This window comes from Rattus norvegicus, chromosome 2, assembly GCF_036323735.1.
Source record: "Rattus norvegicus strain BN/NHsdMcwi chromosome 2, GRCr8, whole genome shotgun sequence".
Lineage (NCBI taxonomy): Eukaryota > Metazoa > Chordata > Mammalia > Rodentia > Muridae > Rattus > Rattus norvegicus.
The window spans coordinates 34,841,747-34,867,857 of NC_086020.1; the positions used below are offsets into that span (position 1 = coordinate 34,841,747).

Here is a 26,111-nt window from a genome sequence, read left to right on the forward strand (position 1 = left end):
AGACCACGTGACCAAAACATTTTCTGGTAAAAAATGGCTGCATCTGGCTTTTAGATTTAGCTGCTTCTGCTAGAACCCCAATTTAAAAAGGCAACAATCCCTGCTTCAAGGTTATGTTAAACACCCCAGGGAAACTTAATCAGGGATAACATGACAGGCTATTTTTATAGCATTTGTGTGTGAAATGATATTTGAAAAGACATATGTTAAACATACACATATTTTGACTTGAAGTTTGGAGATCTTACTATTTATATAGATATTCAAAATTTATTAAAGAAAGAATGAAAAATGGAAAACCAAGACAAAGAATAGACACTGAATTGTGACAACTATGAATAACGAATCCCTTAGACGTAAAAGTGTCTTTTCCAAAGTCAATATTTAGGATAGTGGTAACCCTTAGCATTTTCATGAAGACAGACATAATGTATCATAATCGATGCTTAGAAATTGGTAATTATAAAATATCTTTGAGAAGATTCCTTTTCTTTCCCCATAGACTTTGCTTTTCAAACATCTTACTCAGTATTGAAAGAGATGATACTTTAGGACCAATGTATTCCTACCTCCCTTCCCTCTTCCGTCCACCTGCAGCCCTTCAATCTAAAGAGCCCCACGGGATTCAGCCAAGGCGAGTTTGCTTGAATGGAGAGAAAGAAAGAATGACACAGAAGAGGGTTTCAGAAACTATCCCTTGGGTCGCACAGCTGATCAGGAGCCACTAAATGCCCATTGTTCACAGTCAACTTTGAAAATGCTATCGCTTGAGTGAACTTTTAGAAACAAAGGCATGTGAGTTAGTCCAAACGTGTATGTTTGTTAACTGAAGGTTGACTCAGAAGGGCCAGCAATGTACTTCCTTAGGGATCAATGTGCAGCTTCTGAATTTCAGCTCAATTAGGTCCACACAGCCTGTGCAGGGCATTCTGCTACAGGCCTGAGCTGGTGATTCAACCCAGGGCTGTTAGCAGCATTGACTTTTAGGGGTTGACAAGTGGTGTTAGAGACATCCAGTGCCCGAGTCAGGGCACCCGATTCAAACAGTGTTGGACATCTTTACACTGCCTTGCAACATCAAATTCATGATTAAATTTCTGAGTCCTGAATTGGACCTGTTGAAAGGATCTTGAGCAATCCCATTGTCTGTTAGCCGCACCCCAAACCGACAAAACCTTTTGATAAAAGTATCTTGTTCACTGTCTGCTGTCATTCCTGAATTTAACTTGCCATGATGCTTTTGCCCCTGCTTCTCACTTTTGAAAGTCAATTGCAAAGTTTGACTCTTTACTTGGAAGTGTTGGGGAGGGATGTGCGTCCCTCACCTCAGATGACCCTTAAGCTCATGGGATGAGGGTTTTGTTTGTGCACCTGTGGCAGTAAGAGAGGAAGAAGTCGGAATCCTCTCTGGCACGTCCATCACAGCACAAAGGCACACGGACACAGAGCTGCAGGAGATTGAGTGGGCCTGGAAGACAGGACTGCCACACTGAAACTCAGCTGACTTCACAGAAAGGCTGTGAGCAGAAAACAATGCTCACAGCTCTTACAGATGCTTGTGGCTGCAGTGAGTCGGAGCCTGCCCTTCAGGAGAACTGGAGAAAACAAAGCAAAACTCTCCTCTTTTGGTAAATCTGGGGTGAGGTTTTGATGAGAGGGGGCATCTTGTAATGTGGTGTATAAGTCCTATGAAGCTGCATTTGTCTACAGTAAATCTTGGGCTTCCAAACATTTCAAATTAGACTAGCAGGACACTTGAACATCAAAGGTAGAAAGAAAGGTTCAGTAGAAAGAGAACAGGGCAAGAGATCCAGACTGCAGTGTTTCACTACCATACCTGTGCATGGTGACTTTGGTAAGTAATTTAACCATTTTTAGACTATTCTCTCCTTCTCTGTTTCTCTCTCTCTCTTTCTCTCTCTCTCTCTCTCTCTCTCTCTCTCTCTCTCTATCTCTCTGTGTATGTGTGTGTTTTAAAGTTTTCTACATCACTGCTCTTTTTATTTTTATTAGTTCGTTGAGAATTTTATCAAATGGTATTTTGTTTATATTTACCTCCTCCCCAAATCTTTCCACATCCACACACCACCATTCCCTACCTTCCCAATTTTAAAAAGGACTTTACATCATTAAAAGGAAGAAGGGGGGGTGGTGGTGGTAAAAGTCTAATCTGTGCTGCCTGTAGATTTGTGTATGTGTGGCCTTCCACTGGACCATGTTCAACCTACCCAGAGCCACATCCTTGAAAAGAACTGTCCTTGTCCCAGCAATTATCATCTGCCCATAGCTACTCAGCAAGCGACAGGACTTTGTACCTACCTCCTTTCTTCTCAATTGGATTTACTCTGGTGTGAGGTTGCACAGATCTTGTACTCACAGTCACAACTTCTGTGAGATCCTATGTGTAACTGCCCTGCTGTGTCTGGAAGACACTGTTTCCCTGTGGTCACCCAGCACCTCTACTTTTCAATCTTCTGATTCCTCTTCCAAAATGAACCTTTGGGTGTAATATAAGTGATCCAATTAGAGGCATACATATGAACCTGTATATATATGAATATGCATACACATACACACACATACGTAATGGCATAAAAATATTATGGGTTCTGGTTATACTTGTAAGGGGCACAGAAGCCATCAATCCATACTGAACAAAAAAAAAATTGAACAACTTGATAAATCAATGACTCTTAGATATGTAGGAGAAAAGTCAGAGGTAAACTGCTGTCCCCACAACTGGATAAACAGGTAGCTATCAGAACAGAAACATTCCCTGGAATAGTGTCCTAAGCAGGAGAAGCTATGTCATAACTGCTGCAGACTGGTGAGGACCAATGCCTAAGTCTAAACCACCAAGGGAGTCACCCAGCAGGAGCCCATAGGAACCTGGCCTGCATATGGTAACTATCAGAGAAAAAGCCCCCATGCTTCTTCAAGGGACAGGGGGTAAGAGAGTATTTTAAAAATAATCTAAAGGGCCAGATGTGGTGGCAAACACACCTTTAATCCCACTGTTCAGAGAGGCAGAGGGAAGCAGATCTCAGAGTTTGAGGCCAGTCTGGTTTACGTGGTGAGTTCCAGGACAGCCAGAGCTGCATAGAGAGACCTGTCTGAAAAACCAAACCAAACCAGCAACAGCAGCAACAACAAAGTCAGAGGCTTCTGTTGTTTACAGGTCTGCTCTCAGGAGACACCGTTGAACCAGAGTCTAACCTGCTGAATCTCCTGAGAGCCTTTCTGAAATGATGGAGGGTCTGCTCAACTGCAGCTAGATCTAGCGTTCCCTGTGGGAGAAGGGAACTACCCAGATCCAATCATACCTCACTACTGTGGTTTCAAAATTATACAGATGCCATATTATTACACGCATCGTAGAACTATGTAATCATTTAAAAGTTCTTACATTATAGAATTTCTCGGCATACCGTATCCCAATCTAATTTTCCGTACTCCGAAGCCAAGTACTTGTAATGATATGTTATGTACAACTCAGCCATGTTTAACTAATACACATACATGTGCCTAAGAGTGTATACATAAATTTTAGGAAACATAAACAGACTTATGTTACGGATATGCACAAGTTCTGCAGAGCTTAAACCTCACAGCCACCAACCAGAGATTTCAATGGCCTCCGTCTTCTGAGTAACTGAGATTTAGTAATGCATTCACGAGTAGCCTCTCCAGAAGGCAAGTTCACTGAGAACTGGGGAGACTACATACCCTAATTTCCTAAAGACTTAAAACAAAGCTAAACAAAAATCACAGTTGATTGGGTAGATTTAAAATCATGTGCTGAGATAACACTCATAGATAATTCTTAGACAAAGCTTTGTCGATGACTTTAGAGCATAAAATTCATACTAGAATTTGTTTTGTTTGTAATTTATGAGTCACAGTTTCTTTGTATAGCCCTGGCTGTCCTGGAACTCTGTATATCAGGCTGGCCATGAACTCATAGAAATCCTCCTGCCTCTGCCTTCTGAGTGCTGGAATTGAAGGCATGCACCAACGTCTTAACTGACCTTTTTAAAAGTCTCTACTTTCCCAATAAGGTGAAACTTTAGGCTGTGTCAGGGGGAAGGCTTTTATGATTTAGAAACAAACACAATTCCAGTGTGCTCTGTCCTAACTTCAATTTGTACTAGTCAGCTCAATCCATTACTCTCACAGCATCTGGTGTATGTCCCCATCATATTAGTCTTCTTGATGTGTAACATGCTGCAAAGAGGCAAAGACTTCCATATGCTTTGATCTGCAGTGCGCCGGTACCCACAAGAGTATCATCAGTGTCTTCAAAGATACAAGAGTTCTCTGTTACACTGTGAGCTTGTTGCTTGCATGGGACCACGGTCCCATTAAGCTTTATTGTTCTATACTAAATGTGATGGCTAATTTAAAAAATTACTGAATGGTACCAGAAAAGGGAAAAAAACAGAAAACAAAAGACTAAAGAATTAAGTTAAGAAGTGAATGAAGTAATCATAGGTACAACAGACATTAACTTGTCTGAGCTTAATTGGAAGTCTAAACTGGGCTTCTTTGCTTTACTCTTAAGGGAAGACTCTACTTCGTCTAAAGCTCTCTTGCCTTGCTATTCTCTTCTTTGCAAAGACACCAGCTTCCTTCAGACAAATGAAAGGATGCATAGGTTAAGCTAAATACTCCCAAAGATGTTCCCCTTAAGAAGTGATTACTTCAGGACAGGGATGAACCTCAGTAGCAGACTGCTTGCTTAGCATGGTCCTGGGTTCAAGGTCCAGCATAAAACAACAACAAACATACAGTAAGAATAACAAATAAACAACAAAAAAGCCTCATCACCTTAATAATAGCTTTTTTTTTTTACCTATTCTACATACAACAGGTCAAATCTCATGTTTCACATGGGGAGGATATTATCATTTTCATCTCCACACTCATTGGATTTCCTTAAGTTTCCTTAAGTATGTCTGTAACATGTGTGGAAGCATGCACAGGTCTCTTACCTCATGGATGTGCTTCTGAATGAAGATAAGTTAGGAGTTAAGGAAGTGCCGAGCTATATCAAGAAAGGAAGAACTGGTGGTCCCCCCAAAGTCCCATCAGTCTGAAATAATTCTCTCTCTTTTAGCTTAATCTTTTTATATTTTGGAGAATTCCATAGAAGAGTATCGTAGATCATCTTCCTTTTCTCTCTCCCTTTTTCCTATCCAACTCCTTCGACCTCCACTTCCTCTCTACATCATGACCTCTTCTTTAATTATTATTGTCCCAGAGAGGGAGGGGAGAGGAGGAGGAGAGGCAGAGGGAGAGCAAGAGAAAGAACATAATAAGTCTAACTTAGTGTTGCCTATAGGTACACATGTTTAGACCTGACCAGTTGGAACTGGATAATGGATTCTCCTCTTCTGACAACCATTGATTGCTTGTAGCTCTTCATCTTGGGATGGGGTCTTGGGAAATTTGCCCCTATCCACGCGGACATGTCATCTGGTATTGTCATATGTAGGTCTTGTAGGTGACCATACTTGAGATTTTACATCAACCTGCTTGAAAGTCACTCTAAGATGTTGCTGCATGAGAAGTTTCTGAGATCATCTTCTTTGAGCCAGGGTTGCTGCAGGAGAGTCTTCCTACTGAGTGCATGGACTTTTTCTTTAATCATATTTATCTGATCGTGTTTACCCAGAAGTCATTGCTCATTATTTGCCATTTACAAAAGACATGCTCGACTGCTACCCAGATCTCATTTGGAAAGGGTGACTTAATTAACCCAACCATGAGATGAAGAACAGGCATTTCACATTGGACAACATATGCACAGCATCTGTCAGGATTGGAGTTTCTATCACTGCCTTCTCGGGTTTCTTTGTATGTGTAGACTGGTTATCATAGGATTCTCCTGACTAGAGATGAGTGAGGTACTTGGAAGGAGAACAAAAGCAACTAGAAAAAAAACTAGGCTCTTACTGACTGAAGACTGTGGTCAAAGGCCTTGCCTATGCATGCCCTTTATCCTGGAACTTGTAAACGATTATCTTCTCTGGTAAATGATCTGTGACTTCTTAACTACTTCAAGTAACCAATGTAAGAGCAAAAAGGTCTCTGTGTCATAAATTTGCTTCATCATGTACAGTTATGAATCAACCCTGCCTAACATTAGAAATAAGTGGATTTAAACTGGCACTCACATTAGATGTGATAAATTTATTTGCCTACAGGCTGGGTCAGATGCATTTTTTCTCTCTCAGTTGATCATAGTCTGTTCAGTATATATTTGGATACATTCAATACTGCAGAGCAGAATTACATATTCTATTTGGTTTTGCAGAGTGAAAATTCAGTTCACTTAAATGACTGAAGATAATGCTATATTTTGTTATTGGTTGGTTATTCAATTATTCTAAGAAATGTGCTGCTCCTCTGTTTTATTTGGCATTTAATTATTCTATAACCATAATGACTATGGAATAGGAAGAGCTTAATAGTGACCAGATATCATAGAATTCTATCCAAGAAACATCAAGCAAATCATGTTCTAGAATAATTTATCTTATTCAGAAATCTGGGAAGTCTAAGGACAGTTACCTTGTCTCAGATTTGGGGATCACAAGCTTAGTACATGACAGTGCTGTACCATATAATGGCATCTACAAACATTACCTCAACAGAGGTTCCACCCTAATTATCATGCACTTCCCCATCTACATATCCAAGTCCCTTGTTCTGTTCTTATCCTTAGGAACTGTTCAGTAGTGGGGTTTGCAGTTTGGGGTTTTTGTTTGTTTGTCTGGGTTTTTTTTTTTTTTGGTTTGTTTGTTTTGCTTTGTTTTTTGCTAAAGTCTAATTTTCTTTCTTTACTTTTTTCTAAGGTTTATTTTATGTATGTGAGTACACTGTTGCTGTCTTCAGACACACCAGAAGAGGGCATCACATCCCATTGAAGATGGTTGTGAGCCACCATGTGGTTGCTAGGAATTGAACTCAGGACCTCTGGAAGAGCAGTCAGTGCTCTTAACTGCTGAGCTATCTCTCCAGCCTACCCTGTTTTTTTTAAAAATGTGCGTTGGGAGTAAAATTAAAAATCATGACAATGAAAGCAAATGGAGAAATAAAGACTTATATTACAAGAATGTCAAAAAATGAAAAAAAAATCTATCGGAATAACAGTCTCTAATGAACAGAGAGAACTATCTTGTGTATCTTTCCAATGTTTGTGTCCAGACAGATTCGGCTAAGTCTACTAATGGGAGAGATAGGATTGGGTTGGTGAGGTGGGTAGGATTGGTGGAGTTCAGAGTGGCGGTCCCACTCTTCCATGCTTGGAAGCATGATTTTCCTTTTACGGGGTCTCTGTAGGATTAACATTCTGAACCGTTCAACCCTTAACTTCTAGGTAACAATTGAAAGAGTGAACAAGCTTAAAGGCTACAAATTCTGGGTAAACTCAGACAGTCCTTTAGTTAGGAAGGAAAGACTGGAAGTTTCATACTGGAGAGTCAGGGGCCTGGATTATATCTGGATGTTAGGAAAAACATTGCCATATAAAATGTTGCAAGTAATTACAATCACAGGGTCATAAGAATAACAATACTGTTCATCATAGTAATACAGATGCTTGGACAATGCTCGAATCTCTTTTCAAACTGTTTTCACATCTATTTTTCAGTCTAATAATTCCAGTCCTCCTAGGACAGAAGTATTAAGTGTTGACTGTCCTCTTGTTATGAACAAGGGAACCAAAGGCAGAGCAATGGCTACTTGGTCCAGGCTGTGAACGCTGGTTTCTCAGTATCCAGAGGGTCCTAGCCTGTCCTTTTGTTTGTTTTTACAAATGTCCTTTTCATTTCTTCCTTTTGTAACTGTCAGGAATCTTTCTTGGGGTTCAGAGCAGCTGATCAGCTCCCTGAATTGATCTCTGTTATGCCTAGGCCAGTGGGTGGGTGGCATTTGTCCTTTGCAACCTCTCCATTCAACCCTGAGCACAGATTTCCTGTTCTGATAAGAAGAGCCTGGGAGGCGGGGGGTGGGGGTGGGTTCAAGAAGCAGGGGTAGGACTGAAGTAGCCAAGAAGAAAGTTGCATGTCTGTCTCGGGTTAGCCACGTGGAATGTCTGTTAATGTCTCCTTAAGCAGTCGCTGGCCTTTTCCAATGAGTTTTCTGTGGCAAATAGCTCCAAATGCTTTACAAAGAGAATAGCTTGCAGATGTGGATATGATAACCTGCAGAGCAGGACTTAAATATAGTAATTGTCTCGAGCCTGCTCTTAACTGTGGCGACAGAGTCTCTACTATGTCATTAGGGAAAGAATTACCGCGTCTTGGAACACGGCAAGGCAAGCTTCTGGCAGCTGCCGTCCCTTCCATGTTTTAAGAAGAGTTAATTGGCTCCTCACCAAACCGATTAGGGCACGAGGTCAAAACACGTGAGGACAGAAAAGAATAAAGATAACTGGCAGATGAGAGTGTCCAAAAGTTTTTTTTTTCAAGATTTTATTACTGTTGCTATAATAGCAGAGAAGCAATCACCTATCTCTTTGTGCTCCGTTCATTCTCTTTCAACCCGATTCCCTGTTATTGTCTCCAGCGAGATAATGGCAATTTGAAGGTAAATGGCTTTGCTTTGCAGAATATTTTTCATCAACCCACTTCCCCAGGCTCTTCCTACCTAGCTCAGTCAACGAGAACAGCCATGGAACTTTGGGGCCGGTGAAATGGGCCTTGTTCAGTCTCAAGTTCACTTAACAAGCAGATGTGAGTGCTTTGGGAAAGAGAATTGTGATTGATTAATAATATCTGCTCTGGGCAGAAAGGCCTGGGAGGTGCACACTTTCAGGACTTTGTCCTTAAATGAAATATAGTCACTGAGCACCACTGTTCTCTTTACAACCTCACTGAAGACCATAGCTAGCTGGCTCACCATCTAGGCTGACTTTCTTGGAACAATATTTCTCTTGAAAGATAAGTCCCAAAGGTGAAACCCAATACTTCCAGTGTGATCTAGCTAAACCAGAGACAATAGAAATGTGATATCCATAAAGCATACTGTCACTGATATAGGCACTGACTGATATAGCATTAATTTTGTGTCAATCATTTCAGTTTTGTGACTCATGGTCATGTGCGGCCCAAGTTATTTTCATACAGCAGTAATTAATGTAGTGTGATTTGAAGGGTAGCACAAGGCACAACCATTTCCAAAGCATGTCCTTACAAGAATACCTACTGCTGCTCTGTCAGTGTACGGTCTGACACCTCCCCATTGGAGTTAGTCTCTCTGAGAACTACCAGAGAATAAATTGAATTTAGACTATTTCCATTGCTATGTTAGAAATCACTAACATGGTGTGAAATGGCTTTTCCATTTTCTTCAGAAACATCTTTCATTGCTTGCTGAGTACCAGATATGTTTTAGGCAGTGTAGCTAAAATAATGAGCAAAAGAGATGAACTTACTTTCCTAATGGAGCTTAGACTATATTGTGGGAAGATAAACAGTTAATGGCAGATGGCAATAAAAGAGATGGTAATAAAAACTACGGAGAAAACCCAAAGGAGAGGAAAAACCAAAGCTCCAGAAGAAGAGATGGATATGGTTTGACATTGAGTGATTAGAAAAGGTCTCACTTGGAAAAGGTAACTTAAGGGAAGGGCTGAAGCTACATGGAGATCCATGAGGAGAGGACCAGGACCAGAACAGCAGGAGCAGAGCTGGGGTGCCAGATTTGGCCTGGTTAAGGCAGACAAAACGAGAAGGTAGTGAGAGAAGGGAGGGGTAAGGAAAGCAATAAGAGGGCTGAAAAGGCAGACCCATCAGGGAAATGTGTCCTGTGCAAGCCTGAGGACCCAGGTTCAATCCTCGGTACTTGCACAAAAAAGCCAGGCATCCTGGTATATGCTAATCTCAGAGTTGACAATGTGAGAATACAATGTAGCCTAAATCAGCCAGTTCTGAGACAATTGGGAGGCCCTTTATTAAAAAAAATAAAATAAAGTATCATCCAAGATTGATCTCTGACCTGACATGCATACCTCCCCTTCACACCCTGACACATGTACAGACAGACAGACAGACACACACACACACACTATAGATACACAGGAAAGATGACAGGATCAGATTGTGTGAGCTGTACATACTGTTGTAAATTGGAAGCTCTTGGTGAACTCAACAATTGCATTGAAATGGCTGAGACAAAGATCTGATTGGAGAAACAAGGAAATACCTTGAAAAATTGCAAATGGCAAGTATAGGCACAACTTTGTTTTGGGTGCCAGTAATGGGGCGCAAACACAGAGTTTACAGGGACTGCACACATAGTACGCAAGCAGATTTCTGTGGAGCCTCATCCTTGCCCCAGGCACACATATTACTAAATTTTCCTGTCAAGGAGAAGACAGAAATAAAAGCAGATGGAGCCATAGCTAGAGAGGGGAATGAAGTCAATCAATTATTGTTTTTAGGATGAGCATTTTTCTCTGATGGAGAAGCCCCAGGAAGAAGGGATTTCTAGCTGATGGTTTATCTTCAGGATCTTGAATGAAACCCAGGACAAACAGCTTTGATGGGAAGAATAAGAGAATGCTTTTGGATTAGTGTTCAAGTAGCCTATCTACTCTGAGTGAGGAATTATTCCCAGCACTTGGACAACAAGATAGATATGGTTTCTGTCCTTAGGAACCTTACATTTAATGGGGGGGGGGAGACAGATAATAAGCAGGTAATAGAAATTCAAATCACTTACAACTATAATGAGAAATGTACAAAATAACAGGGAAAGAAATGGGCACTGGTCAGAGAAAGCATCTGCAGTATCATCCATTTTATTCTCAGCAAGAAATTATACCCCAAGCCTGAGTGAATAAGGGTGGGCCTCTGTTTGGTGATTACATTGCTTATGAATGCTCCTGGCCTTTCTGTAAGGTGAGCCTGAGATCTGAACATACAATTGTATTTATCAAGTCAGAGGTATAGTTATGGGAATGTAATAGCAATCAGATAGCAGTGGACACTGGCAAAAGGGGATACCACTTGATGCCTGGCTAGAATCTGGCAAATATATTTGACGGATTTTTTTTTTCTCAGTCTCTTCTGGTTCAGAATCTCAGTCCTAGCAAGGAGAAACGAAGAACATTAGGTAAGTTCTGAGCACTGGTCATGAGGGTTCAATCTTGCACTGGTCATGAGGGTTCAGTCTTAGGGCAATATTGATGATTGGAAAGCCATTAAGCCAATATTGATTAGGAACAATGAGTGTCTGACAGATGGATTTTAATTACAAGGAGGAGGGGAGGCATGAGTTAGCGTAATCTTAGAACTTGTCAATGTGGCCATTAACAAATTAACAAATTGTCCCTATCCCAAATTTATATAAGAACAAAGCCAACTTGATTGATCAAGGCCAGTATGGTGGTTTGAATAAGTATAGCCTCCACAGCCTCAACTGTTTAAGTGCTCAGTCACCATGGAGTGGTACTATTTGAAGAGATTAAAAGGATTAAGAGGTATGGCCTTGCTGGAGTGGATGTGCTCTGATTGGAGAAGATGTGCCACATCTTTGAGGGGTGAGCTTTGAGGTCACAGATCAAGATGTAGTTCTCAGTGACAGCTCCAGTAGCTGCCTGCACGCTGCCATGCTTCCCACCATGAATGATAATGGACTAAACCCCTGAAACTGTAAGCCAGCCTTCAATTAAATGCTTCCTTTCATAAGAGTTGCCTTGGTCATGGTGTCACAGCAATAGAAAATTGACTAAGACAGGCAGCACTCGCAATTCAACATCATTTGTAAAGAGAAGGGGGAGTTGAAACCCTCAGGGTGGATAAAAAATGTCAATCAAAATAAATACCAAGTTCCAAGATATTTTGGAAATGCAAATACAGAAGAAAAAAGATTTTTTAAGTTGCATGATGTCATGAAGGAGCTGTCTAAGCGAAGACTATTTTGGGGAAGAGGCTCTTGTCATTGAAGTTACAATTGTGAGGCCCCCACATGTGTGGAGGTGGAGTGACAAATGTTATTTTTAAGTAGTCTCTAAACTTTCAGTGGATTTAATACATGCCTCTGAGTGGAGTGCAGTGAAGATGTGCAGAGGCTCTGTGTGACTTAGAGAGAGGATTTCAGTTCATATTCTGGATATTACTGCCTGGCATTTCTCCTTTCCTCTGTCTTGAGTGCCACCCAAGGCAGCCGGGATTTCTCCAGCCTGGCTGGGTTGGATTGCAGTGAAGCAGTGACTTTAAAAAGTTTACAGTTTACTTCAAACCACTCAAACCTAATCATAGCTCACAGTGGGTGAAATTATCCCTTCCCTGCAAAGTGAGGCTCAAATCTCTCGGCTGGGGTTCTACTCCATTCCTTATTGCGTGCACCCCAGGTTATGCTAGCCTTTCTAATGGCCCCGAGCCTTAATCACTCCCATCTGTTCAGTATTACATGGTAATTTGGTAGAGAAAGAGCACTAGGCTAGGAGCCAGTTTGATTTCAGCCCCTAATTAGCTGTGTGACTCCAACAGAATGGTTCCTCTCTCCCTGTCTTGGTTTATAATCTCTTCTCTCTGACTTAGGACTTCCTACTCATTCTCTGACCTCCCAAAATGGGAGGGGTGGGGACACAGCTCTAGGAAAGTATCTTGAGACTTCATACTTAAGTATGCAGAGATGAAGGGAAAGGAGGGAGGTGTTCTCAACTCAACCTTACACACATACACACACACACACACACATCCACACAGGCACACACATATACACATACACACACACACATCTACACAGGCACACATACACACAAACACACACACATATATATATATATCACATATATACATACTCATATAAATAATATATACACATACTCATACAAATACATACACACACAAACACACACATATAGACAAACAAACACATACACACATACACATGTACACATACACACAGGCACACACAGATACACACACACATCACATGTAAACATATACATACTCACACACACTCACACAAATACATAATGCACACACACACATCTAGACAAAGAAACACATATATACACACACACAAACCCACACACACACACACACACACACACACACACACACACACACACACACACAATCTCCTTATGTTGTTCTCTGTCTTCTTCCTCCTCCCATAGCAGTGAAATGGCCCAACCCCCACCAAAACTCAGCTCTTCCACTTGAGCTCTGATTCATCTTCTTTTTCTCACAAGGTTCTTTTTTATTTCTTCCTCTTCATTGGCTCTCATATTCCCCAAATAAGTCCCCAAGTATATAATCATGTTCTCATATCTCTCCAGAATCTTCTCTTGCCCAGGTACTGTCCATCTCACAGTTACCACGGACGGTCTGGCCTCTTGAAGGAGTTGCCTCACGCGCCATCTCAGCAAACCCTCCAACAGGTTCAACAGCCTCTACTCTCTATAATACGTCCTTCTCTCTCATCTCTTCATACATTCTCCCCACAATTTCATGTCATATGAACGGTTTGTTGTATGCAACTCACACCAGTCTGAACATTTTCACTTCTGAATACAGGACTAATTTGATTACATATCTTATATAATTTCTAATTTAATTAAAAAATTCAGACATCCCATTTTTGTATGTATTAACATTAGTTACTTTTCTAAAAGTTCCTTAATTTTTTAATGCCTTTCCTTTGTTTAGTTTTGTTATTTTCTATTCTTTCCTACCCATGACCCACTCTTAAACCTTTCTCATACTTTGGGTACATCTGTTTCACTTTTTTTCCCTGGAAAGCACCCTCTAAGAACCTTGTTCTCTATTCTGAACCAGCGACTCCTGCCTACCAAGTGGGACTTCACTTGACCGCCACTCGATGATGTGAATGTGATACGGGGATCTTTACTGGGTAGCCATTTATGAAACATCCCGGGATCAGAACAGAGTGGAAAGAGGAACGATGGTTCAGTGGCCTTTTCATGAGCTCAGGCTTGAGATTATCAGCAGAATTTCAAACTCTCTCATAGCTCTCAGTAACACGTGAAGAAGGCCCCTCTTCTTCTTTCTGTCTTACTCAGGGTTCTGTCACATGAGTAGAACATAAGTACTTCCTAACTAGACTGCACAGTTGCGGGAAGTGAGGGGACGTTGGGGGACAGGTCAGAGGCTTTCCTAGTTTGTCACTCAAGAAGCCAGGCATGTCCAGACACATAAATGTGGGGGTAAGGAGTGGGAAAAACCTGTCACTCTCAAGTATGTGATGATCGCTGAAAGGCACCCTCATTTCTAGCAGTCATCAGCCTAGAATAAGGGCTGATCAGCAGAGGAGAGCCAGGGTCAATAAACTGGGCCCACTGGCAATCAGGTCTGTTGCTTTCAACAGCTGCAGTGACCTTCAGAGGGCCGAGGCTACTGCTCTTGTCTCCAAGTGTGAAACTGGTACCTATGTTTGGCCAATTTAGAGCCATTTCGATAAATGGAAGACAATTCTGGCTTAATGCAGATGATTGTTATGGGTATGTCCCTAACCTTCTTGACTTTACATGTCTTAATCTCCAGTAGCTCAGAAGGTGACTGCATTCAGAGACAGGGCCAGCAGGAAGACTGTGGAGCTCAGACGAGGCCCTTAGGATAGGCTCTAACCGGTGTGATTGGTGGCTTTCTAAGAAATGTTGACATTTTTGACAGAGGGAAGACTATATGAACTCAGACAGAAGAGCCAGCTTCAAGCCAAGGAGAGGGACCCTGGGAGAAACCAACCCTGCCACACCTGATGTGTAACTTCTTGTATACCTGGAATTGTAGAAGATAGATGTCGCCGTATAAGCCTCCCGATCTATGCTATTTGCTATATCCATCTAATGCGTTGAGCAGTCCAGCACAATGACTTACACTTCTTACGCCAGGGTTTGGATTTTAGCTTCAATATCGTTGTGGACGAAGGCTGTGCAGCAAACATTGATGATCCAATGTGCTGGGTAACATTCTAAATTAGTTACATGTATTAACTGGTTAAATCCATACGACAGCCTGGTGAGATAGATACTATTCATAATGCTCTTATGGATGAATAAAATAAAGCATCGCTAACTCAGCTAACTTGATTCAGTAATGCACAGTAATGCACAGTAATGAAGCCAGAACCCAAACCCTGGCAGCTTATATCTCCTCCTTCCTCCCCTTAGGGCTCTCTGACCTCCAGGACACCTGACCTTTCTTTCCACTTCAGCAGCGTCACTCCGTTCGTGGCACATCTTGGTTTAACCTTCCCCTTTTTAGGGTCATGAATCTAACTTCCCTGTCTTTTTGGTGGATTTCTGCTTTTGCTCACAGGGGCAATCTGCCAAGGAGTCCACGTATAGTCCTGGTGCACATGTGGTTCCCTGACCACAGCAGGACTGTGATGACAAATGCATATTTCCCCAGGGAGTCGAGACTCACCATGTGATACAGGATTGTCCACATGGAGAAAAAGACCCAGGTAGTCAACATTTACTTCTAGAACAAAACTAGGTTTCTAGGTCATCTTTCACAGTGGTTAGGGGCGTCCCATTCTGAGGTCATCTGAGTACCAGCAGACGCTAGCACTGACCCTGGAGTTCAAGGATTCACATACTTGTGAAACTACTATTTTTGTATCAAGCATCAGTGAGTTCATCTGCTTAAAGCACAAAGATACATCTATATCAGGGGCCAGAGTTCCCAAGATGGCAGATTAAACTCCATTTGGAGCAAAGAGGCAAGAGAAAGCCACTAGAAATGCCCGAAGAACCCATGAAAACAGTTCTCACTTCCTGTTGCTGACAGACTGAATTATGATCATCCACACTGATTTCAGAGACAGTCCGTAGTGTGAAGTTGAATCTTTTCCTGACATTAGAAACACACGTTCTTTTTGCATTTTAAAAGACGCAAGTGATGCCTATGCCTGTCCCACTAGGACAATGATAATCAGCTAGAACTCTGATACCAGACAGAGAACTACAGGGTTTGGAGTTGGCCTGGCTGTGTTTCAGTCTTGCTTTGGTCCAGTATTTCCTTACTATGCCCTAATTCCTCCCTTTTGGGAAGGTAACACATGTTCTGTCCCGTTGTAATTTGGAAGTATGTGACTCGCTTTTTGATTTTACACAGGGCTACAATTCTAAAAGTACGCTGATTCTCAGGAAAGACCGTGATGCATGGACTTTTAAACTGTGTTGGGACTATTGAAGACCATAGCTTTTAATGTGAAGCTAAATGCATTTTTTCAGTATATTGTGGCCATAAATATATGGGGGCTGCTGAGTGGAATGTGGAACTTGGATGGGAATGATCCCTAAGCTAAAATATTTGAATACCTAGTCCCCAATTTATGGAACTGTTTGGGAAAGCTTGGGAGGCATGGCCTTGTTGAATTGTTGTGTCACTAGGCTTTGGGGGTTCAAACAGTTCTATGATTCTCAGTGCTCTCTCTCTCTCTCTCTCTCTCTCTCTCTCTCTCTCTCTCTCTCTCTCTCTCTCTCTCTTCATCCCCAATCCTCTCTGACTCTTGATTGTGGATCAAGATGTGAGCTCTCAGTTGTTCCTTTTATGAACTCTAATCCTTGAAAACCATAAACTAAATAAAATGCCCTCTTTTTCTGTAAATTGACTTGATCATGCTGTTTAGTTACAGTAAGAGACAGTAACTAAGATGATAGGCAACTTCAAAGTTTATTTATGTTGTATTGTTACATGATAAAAGTTTATTAACACTTTCCTTTTGTTTGTTCTATATCTGGCTCCAAAAATACTTGGGAATGAAAATGAAAATCTTGTTACAGAGGAAAAACTCTACAGAACCTAAAAGTAGGAGGGCCTTGATGGCATGACATGTCTACTGTCTGTCAATCACATGGGGTCCCATGCTTGTTATGGTAAATTGTGTCTATTTCCTTGAAATTCCTAAATTAGTTGGAAGAGGAAGCTGCATGCCTTCACTTTGCAATGGGCCTACAGAAAAAGATGCCCCTGCTTAAGAACTGTCTCCATGCCAGTTCTCCTTGGCATGATTACAGATTGGAGCAGGATAGCAGTGTACAAAAGGATAGAGAATGGATGGTGTAGGCTCTTTGAGTCACAGTTAAATTGTCTCTATTCTATTGCTGTAGCTTAAAAGCACCTACTGAGGCTAGGGATGTAGCTCAGTGATAGAATATTTGCCTTGCTTGTGTATAGCCTAGGGTGCCATCTCACACACCTCACATCCACAGGAAAGTGGCTAAAGATGGATAAATCAGGGCATTTTGTGAAATTTATTCATAAAAACAAACGGAGGGAATTTGATTCATGGGGTGTAGCCTGTGAACCAAACAAACATTTTGGATGTAGGTTGCCATATCTGTTTAAGACAGTGGTTCTCAACCTTCCTTAGGCTGCAACCCTTTAACACAGTTCCTAATGTTGTAGTGAACCCTAACCTTGAAATTGTCTTCATGGCTACTTCATAATGAATCATAATGTAAGTATCTGTGATTTCTCATGATCTTAGGAGACCTCTGTAACAGGGTCAGTCAATCCCCAAGGGGATCAACACACGAGTTGAGAACCACTGGTCTAAGACACCATAGATGGTATGGACAATGTTCTACCAACCTTAGCATACATGAAACATAGTTATCATTTTTGTAAAAGCTATTTATACTATTTTCTCTAGTAGTTATTAATGTGCTAAAGCTTTGTGTTCATTAGTAAGTTTGATAATCTCATCAACTTCATTGTGATTTATTCTATAAAGTAAATTGAGAGTCAAAGCTCTTTGCTCACCATGGTACTGCATAGAGATGTCTAGCTCAATATGGAAGGAATAGCAGTGTTTGCAGATACTTTATTTTATTTATTAAAAATGAGTGATAGCGGATTTAATGGCAGCCCTGCAGTAATATATTCTCATTCATTAGCATGTTTAGGTATAGTTTGTTTTTGCAGCAGAGTCTCATGATGTAACCCAACTTGACCATGAATTCTCCATCTTCCTGCTTCACTTTTTCATATCTAGAAGTTGTGCAAGGATCATCCAGCCATGCTGCCAGCAGCAAAGAGGTCAGATGGCCCAATGAAGATATGAATAAGAAAGGAGCAGGGTTGGGAGGACTTGACTTTGAAACTGTATATGATCCTGATGCTAAGCTTGTTAGGCTGTCCCTGTTGCTATCGGAGAGATAGCAATATACGTTCAGGGGACATATTCTAAAGCCTCCAATACGTGTCCTGAATTCTGTCTACCCTCTCTTACAAACTCACAAACCCTAAACTAATTCTTACCATGTGCTTCTTGATGTAGGTCTGTCAATTCTGAGGAGTGGTAGAGAAAGAGCAGGGTGATAGCAGAAAATGACTCTCTGTGTCTCAAATTTTATTATCACTATAGGGGAAAATAGAATTCTCATCGAATATTCTTAGTCCCCTGGAGAGAATTATGGAGCTCCCGTCCCCTGGGAAACAGGTAAAGGACACCCCCTTGTGTAGGGCTTGCATTTAGATTTCTCAAGTTATAGAGAACTGACTCTCATGGTCCAGGTCCAGGGAGAACAGCCTGTTAGGTTTTCCAGTTGTCATGAAGGTTCAACAAAGGCTTATCAGTCTTTTGATGTCAGAATAGAAAAGGAAGGGTCTGATAAGCGGTCTGCTGGTGGTATCAAAAGCAGGTGAGCACTGGAAGCAAGATAAAGGAAGAGGAGGAGGAAGAGAAGAAAAGAAATAGTTTTAAAATAAAGTAAATAGAGTTATATAGAAAGACTTCTATGCTTTTTTCTATAGTTACTTTATTACCACAAAAGGATATAAAATGAAGTTCATTTCCCATAAATTTTTTGAGTCCAGAGCCATCTGGATTATCCTTAAGAGATCAGCAATATAAAATTTTGGCATTTAAGATGAGTTAGAATTGGTCTGTAGGTCAAGGGGTTACCATGGGAACTATAATCTATAAATCTGTGCTTTTAAAACAGTAGGCATTTTTTTTAGCTAATAAAACAATGATTTCAGATTTTTAAAAAAAATTATTTTTCTCACTCAGAGAAAAGCAGCCACATAAAAGTAGGACATTGTGTTACAGAGAAACTTGTTGACAAAAGTAGAAGTGGAGAGATATAGTTGTTCCTCGGTATCCCTGGGAGACTGGATGCTCAAGCCCCTTATATAAAACTAAGCACTCTGCACAGAACTGATCTACATCTTCCTGTATACTTTAAATTATCTCTTGATAACACCAAATACAATGGAAATGCTATGCAAATACTTGCAGCCCTGTGCTGTTCGGAGAACAAAGGTGGGATCGGGGGAGGGAGTCTGCCCACGATGGTGACAGTTACTGGTCAGAAACACCCCACCTTAGCTTCTCACAGAGCCCACAGCCTTTTCTTAAGACTCCTGGGGATGAGAGTGCTAGAAAAATGGAAGCCCTGGGCACACATTTTCCAGTCTCGAAAAACGTACAGCATTACTTTTGTTGTATTCTACTCCGTAGATGCGGATCTTGGAGACTGGGATTTAGTTGTAGAGATGTTACCTAGCAATGCGTAAGGTCTTGGGTTCGAGTCTCAGCACCTCACAAGAAAAATCCAGCTCATGCTCTAGGTAAGTAAGTACTTAGAGGGCAGGAAACCAGGAGGCACAGGTTACTGGGGCCATCAAAAGCAGTCTTCAGATTTAGTTGTGGTCAAAATGCAAGACACCCTTGTGCCATCCTGGGGGACATTTAAAAGCAAAGCTATAAGTATCAACTACATGACCAGTTGAAGAGATTGGGTTAACAGGACAACACCCTTTTGAGAATATAAAGCCCCTGACTGGGACCTCACTGGTGTCACTCCCATGGTATTTTTGCTTGTTGCTAATTGGCAAAAACAAAAAACAAAACAAACAAACAAACAAACAAAAAACAACCACAACCCCCCCCCACACACACACAACCTAAAATTTTATTCTGTTTTCCAAAGCAAAGCCACACCCAAAAACTTTCCGTGAGTCCAGCTCCCTCTAAATTCTAGGGCCCACAAGACAAGCAGGGAAGAAGAGGGTGAGCTCCTACTGTGACTCATTTGGTTGTTTCAACCACTAGGCCAGAAATTCTCAATCTGTGAGTTGTGACCGTTTTGGAGGGTTGAACAATCCTTTCACCTGGGTCACCTAAAATGATTTTAAAATATAGATATTTACATTATGATTCAAAACAGTAGCAAAATTACATTTATGAAGTAGCAACGAAAGTAATGCTATGGCTGGGGTGATCGTACAACATGAGGAACAACATGTATTAAAGGTCACAGCGTTAGGAAGGTTGAGAACGACTACTCTAGACGCGACGTTTAGTGCTTCTTGTCACCCTGACAGAATCTAGAGTCACCCAGGAGATAGGCCTCAAGGCACGTCTGTGAAGGACTGTTCTGATCCATGACCGTGAGCAGGGCCAATCCTGGAGAAAGCGTGGAGAGCACCACCATGCTGGTGTCCATTGTGCTTTCGGTCTGTCTCGGGACAGAATGTAACCAGCTACTTCCGGTTCCTGCCACTGTGTCTTTTCTGCCAGAATGGACCGTAACCTGAACTCTGAACTAGATAAGTCCATTCTATCTTAGGTTGCCTTTACCGAAGTATCTTACACAGCAACAGGAAAAGAAATTAAGACAATAAACTGTACTGCTCTGAGAACCTACATCTAGACTAAGCCCAGTATATAAGCCCTATTATGCCCTATGTGGCCAGTGTGGTAGGAAGAGGACACAGACCCCACCCAGCTGGATAGAACCAGACAAGACAGTAACTTCCTTACCTTGCTCTCTATAAAAATTTATTGCTTGAAAAATTAAATTCCCCTTGCTTAGAAGGAGAGTTCAAATTTAAAAATACGGACATACTGTGAACCAGGGGGAAAAGAAAAACGGTTATCTTGAATCCTAGTGTTCCAAGTCTTGTTGGCTTGTGGCCAAGCTTCAGGATGCTTCTTAGAGCTGTGTGGGGAATGCAAATAGGGATGTCTAAACCTCTTAAGGGCAGTCAGGAGGGCTGATGGCCTACGCTGCAGTGCACGCCGTGAATCTACCACACAAATAACTGCCCTCTTTGCACCACCAGCAGCGCCAGACTTTGGCCTAAGCCCAGTTCTGTATTTCGTCCAAGCTGCTCCTGGCCTTTAGTATTTAAGCCATTGCTTTGTTCTATACACAGGCTGCTATCGATTGGGGCTTCTTATCTCTGTCTCCACAGATAAGTTATACATTAGCAAGACTATTCAGGGGTGGCCTTTACAGAGGTAGAACATCTAACTCTTTGGTAACCAGGGTAGTACTCAGGGTCAGGAGGCAGTGTTGAGGAGTGCTGGGTATCTTGAAGGTATTTACAGAAGTGGTGTACAGAGGGGTCCAGGAAGACACTCCTAGGCAACCAGGTTGTGAGGAAACATGTCTCCTGTTCAGATCTGTGTCCCAGTTGTAAGTTGTATCCAGTAGAAGTTTTATTTTAGGGATGGTGTGTATGTGTGGTGTATGGTGTGTGTGTGTGTGTGTGTGTGTGTGTGTGTGTGTGTTATGTGTGGTGTGTGTGTGTGTGTGTGGTATGTGGTGTGTGTGTGTTTGTGTGTATATGTGGTATGTGTGCATGTAGTGTATGTGGTGTTTGTGTGTTTGTGTGTGTGTGGTATGTGGTGTGTGTGTGTGTTTGTGTGTATATGTGGTATGTGTGCATGTAGTGTATGTGGTGTATGTGGTGTGTGTGTGTTTGTGTGTGTGTGGTGTGTGTGTGTTTGTGTGTATATGTGGTATGTGTGCATGTAGTGTATGTGGTGTATGTGGTGTGTGTGTGTTTGTGTGTGTGGTATATGTGGTGTGTGTGTGTGGTATATGTGGTGTGTGTGTGGTGTATGTGGTGTGTGTGTGGTGTATGTGGTGTGTGTGTGTGGTGTATGTGGTGGGTGTGTGGTGTATGTGGTATGTGTGGTATATGTGGTGGGTGTGTCGTTTATGAGGTGTGTGTGTTTATGTGTGTGGTGTATGTGTATATGTATGTGGTGTGTATGTGTGGTATGTGTGTGGTGTATGTGGTGTGTGTGGTATGTGGTAGGTATAGTATGGTGTGTGTGTGTGTGTGTGTGTGTGTGGTATGCATGGTGTGTGGTAGGTGTGTATGGTGTGTATGTGGTGTGTGTTCACATACACAACAACCCCTTTAGGGATCGGAAGTCTGCCTTGTAGTCATTTCTACTTTCGGAGGCCAATGCGGGAAGTCTATGCTGGAAGCTTTTTAGCTTATTGTTTCCCTCATTTCGAGGCGAGGCTGCAACGTGACTTTAGCCACACGTACCCCTACCCTCAGCTAGAGGAGAGTGAGGCAAAGAGTGTGGGAATTAGCACAATCTGCTCCCGTTCTTGGGTCTCCCTTTGCTAACCTCTGAGCAGTGCATTACTGAGACAAGCCAGCGCTTGTTCACCGCCACTGCACTCCGGCTCAGGGTGCACTCTCTGCACTTCTTAGTCTGAAGAAAACAGAGAGAAAGCAAAGAAAAGAAAACCTTCCTGGGACCTGTCATGCATGTGAGGAGGAAAAAGAAACGAACAGAAATGTCAAAGCCGGAGCTTTGATGCTGATAAGATCTAGAAAAAGGAGGCTTCAATGTTTCTTTTCTTCAGCTGTTATCATATTTTCGATTCACACCCATTATTAAGTGTGAGAAGCACAGTCATGGATTATTTCAGGGAAGGGAGGAGCTAACTTTACTCACAGAACAAACGACCTAGGCTATTTCTAGTCATCTGGTCATCTCACTCAAATATGGTAAGGCCATAAATAGGAAATAGGCAGGGGGTAAAGAAAAAAAGTCCCCAAAAGAAGGAAGAGAGATGAACGGCTAGAAAGGCACACAGGTCATGTCTGTGGCCACCTTCCCAGTCAAACCTTTTATCAGTCCTTCTGGCTAGTGAAATGTCTGTTAAAGGTGTGTTTACATTAACAAAGCTCTTTCATAATGTGAGTTAATGATTGTCAGAGCTCTTACTGAATTTTTGGTGCACGTTTTAGCCCATTTGTCAAAAGTTAGTCCAGACATAGACTGACGCACTGTAGATTAACCTAATGTGACCAGGTGCCACAGGCTACCATAACATCTGGCTGCCAGTAGGGACATGGTGATCCTTTTGTTCAGGCTCTCCGGTGAAGAAGAAGCTCCTCTCCCAGCTAGTGTGTCTTGGCTTAGGGGCCTGAATGTCCTAGCTGAAAACTGGCCTCGACGGTTTGGAGACTGGAAGTTCCACTTGCCGTTGATAACTCAATACTGGGCGGAAAGATTAGCTCTAATAGCAAGGCCTCTGAAGGACAGAAAAGCACAATTCATTTTCCCCTTCATTAGTAAAGAGAATTTATTCCAAATTTCAAGAACTCAATTCCAACTTTCGGTGTCGAATATTTGGCAGGTTCTCTCTCTCTCTCTCTCTCTCTCTCTCTCTCTCTCTCTCTCTCTCTCTCTCTCTCTCTCAGAGAGGGCACTGCTGTAAGAATATGGGAAGCAGAGAGACTTGAGCCCAGCACATTCGCTTCTTGTTTCTGGAGGCCCACGCACCTGTTTGCTGGCACAGCCTGAAGGAAAGGTTGCTCCAGGGTCCCCCGGCAGATGCCCTAAAATTACATGCAAGCACTATGCGTACATACGTGTTTCCAGGGGACAATGAATCAGGCTTTTAAGTGGGATGTCTAAGGATTTTCCTAAGAAAACGTCCAACGACGTGGGGTACAGTTACTTCTTATTGATATTGGAAACAGGAACTAACATTTATCTGTGTGCCGGGACTTTGGCCAGACCTTTGACAGCTCACTCATTAAACCGTGCCATATAGCTCCACATTCATGAGGGGAACTGGCCTACAAGCATGGCCTTGTTTATTTATTTCCCTAGTTGAGAATCTTTCTTAAACTTAGTTTTAAAGTTTGGTTGTTATGAGGCAGAGTTTTATGTCTGAGAATCCCCAAAAGCCCCCCCCCCCCCACCTTGGTGCCATTTCTTTCCTTTTAAAGTTGCAGCACATTCAGACCCTCGTCCCTCAAGGTGACTCACTGAGAAGTCGCTGCACTTCTGGACACCCTGTGTTCAGTCCAGAAACACCAAAATTGGTCAGACTCCTCAGACTCCTACCCTTTTTGTTGTTGTTGTTGTTGATTCTAAAGCCACTGAGCTGGTGTCTGAGTGGGGAATCTGTGGGTCACCCCATGATTTTCTGAACTTCTTTGACTCCACAGGGTCAGACATCCTAAAGTGGACCCTCACCCTCATTTTTCTCTAAGTCTCTCTCAGCAAATGCCAACAGAAGTGGGCAACGGAAGACATAAGGATTCTATCCTGGTTCAGGAGAATCCTTACATTTCGGTCAGGCTTCGTTTAGAGTCCACCGCTAGGGTTCATGAGAATTTATTAATCTCTGCTCTTGCTTGGGTTTATGGTAAAGTGTACCAGGCGAGACTGTGTGAGTGATGTGGCCGTGTTGGCCTTCGGCTCGCGTGGCTTCTTCTCCTGTGAGCCGACAAGATCTCAAAGACACCGTTTGCTTCTCCAGTGCTTGGCTTCTGTGCTTGTAGGCTGGATGCTTGTGGGCTGAGAATCCCTCCAGGAGTAACTGTTGATGAAATTAGCTATTATTACTTGCATCTCTTTATTCGTAAATTGTGACTACCCTGCCCGCAGGTCCTTTTTCTGATTTCAGTAGGCCATCTGGGAAAACGAGCTACCTCCTTAAAGCGGCTCTGTCTCTTTTCCCACCCCTATGTCGTTTGAGCTCAAGCATTCATTCAGTCAGCCTATGAAGAAACTCTGTGATTTGGGTAGGAAATGTCTATTATATGTCCTAAGAAGAAGCTTCTAGCTCATCTCCCCATTTCCCACGAGATGCTCCTCTCTAACCTTTCTCTTTCTTACGTAACCTCTGCCTCTTTCAACCTTCTGAGAGGAGTCAGCACATGGCCACTGTGAGGCCTTTGTTGCCCAGGCTGGAGCCTCAGCAAGCTGTCCTGACAGAAGGGCATCTACCAGACACCAGTGTCTGTGCAGAGGGCAGGCTTTGGTGAAAGGCAGTTGGCTTGAATTCGCTTTCTCCACAGTTAGGCTATGGCATTGGAGACCCTGCTCTGGTTACAATGGGAGACTTTAGAGAGGATTCCCTAAGTCTGTTCATGCCGTTTTCATCCCTACAGGTACCAACTTCTCCTTTAGCCTCTAATACATTCTGTCATTATGCAGTCATTAATGCCGAGATAACTGTTTCTTCCCTTCCCCGCCCCACCTCCATTGCAGTGCTCTGTGACCATAAAGGCTTTGCTTTTTGCTTTATTGCCACAGATAGGCCTGGATCTGGCAGATACCAGTTATTCAGTGATTATTCCTTCAATGAAGCAAAGCTACAGAAACAGTAGTTGTGGGGAGCGGGTGTGGCGGCAGTCCCAAGATGGCGCCCGGGACTGCAGCTAAGTCTCATGACTAGCACCTGACTTCCTCACACACCTGAAACTAGCCACGCCCCTTGTGAGAGCTGCGCAGGCGCACCATGACGCATGATGGGTGGAAGGAAAGATTAGTGCCAGTTCCCAGTGTACTGCTCCAGACTCAGGATGTGGGTTTGTGCCAACCACAGCAAAAGCAGTGTCTTTAGATTTTATACTAAACTATTTATATTGTAAGGCTATATGTTTTCAAAAATAGTATTTCTGTTAAAATCAGACTTCCATGCTAAGCAGACTAAATAAGTAGTTTAGAATAAAAATCATTTGCTGTCAAGGTATGACCATAAAGCTATCTCAGTATGCACAAAGTGGCTGTCCAGACATTACAGTATCGTGACACAAAAGCACAAGCGTTCTGTAAATATATCCCCTTTGCTGGTTTGACAGGCTGGGCAAAACTTGGCTGTTCACACAGTCTTTGTACAGTTTATCAAAGTCTCAAATGGAAACTATACTCTCGAGGTTTATGAGACTAACGAAGAAAAATAGAGGAGTCCTCTCCTCTGTAGACCCAGCACAAGTATTAGCGTGACCTGCCAAGCTCAAAGTGGAACAAGAATGTAGCTGCCGCCGCCAAGTTCGGCTCTCATAAATTCAAATATGCATTCCTTCTCCTGGAGGATGGCTTCCTTCCGGTCACTTAGAGGA

At 42.3% G+C, this 26,111-nt stretch overlaps 1 long non-coding RNA gene across 3 annotated transcripts; it reads right to left on the minus strand.

Annotated features, from left to right (window-relative positions):
* Window positions 1-23,309: 23,309 nt before the first annotated feature.
* LOC108350224 (uncharacterized) lies at window positions 23,310-25,468 on the minus strand. 3 transcript variants are annotated; one of them, XR_001836999.3, is made up of 3 exons: window positions 25,326-25,468; window positions 24,331-24,583; window positions 23,310-23,591 (listed from the first exon to the last, which is right to left on the minus strand). It is a non-coding gene; the product is annotated as an uncharacterized LOC108350224 (long non-coding RNA). The 3 variants fall into 3 exon arrangements; XR_010064059.1 differs by having other exon boundaries at window positions 23,310-24,583; XR_010064060.1 differs by having other exon boundaries at window positions 23,310-24,583; window positions 25,247-25,468.
* Between the last annotated feature and the right edge of the window lie 643 nt (window positions 25,469-26,111).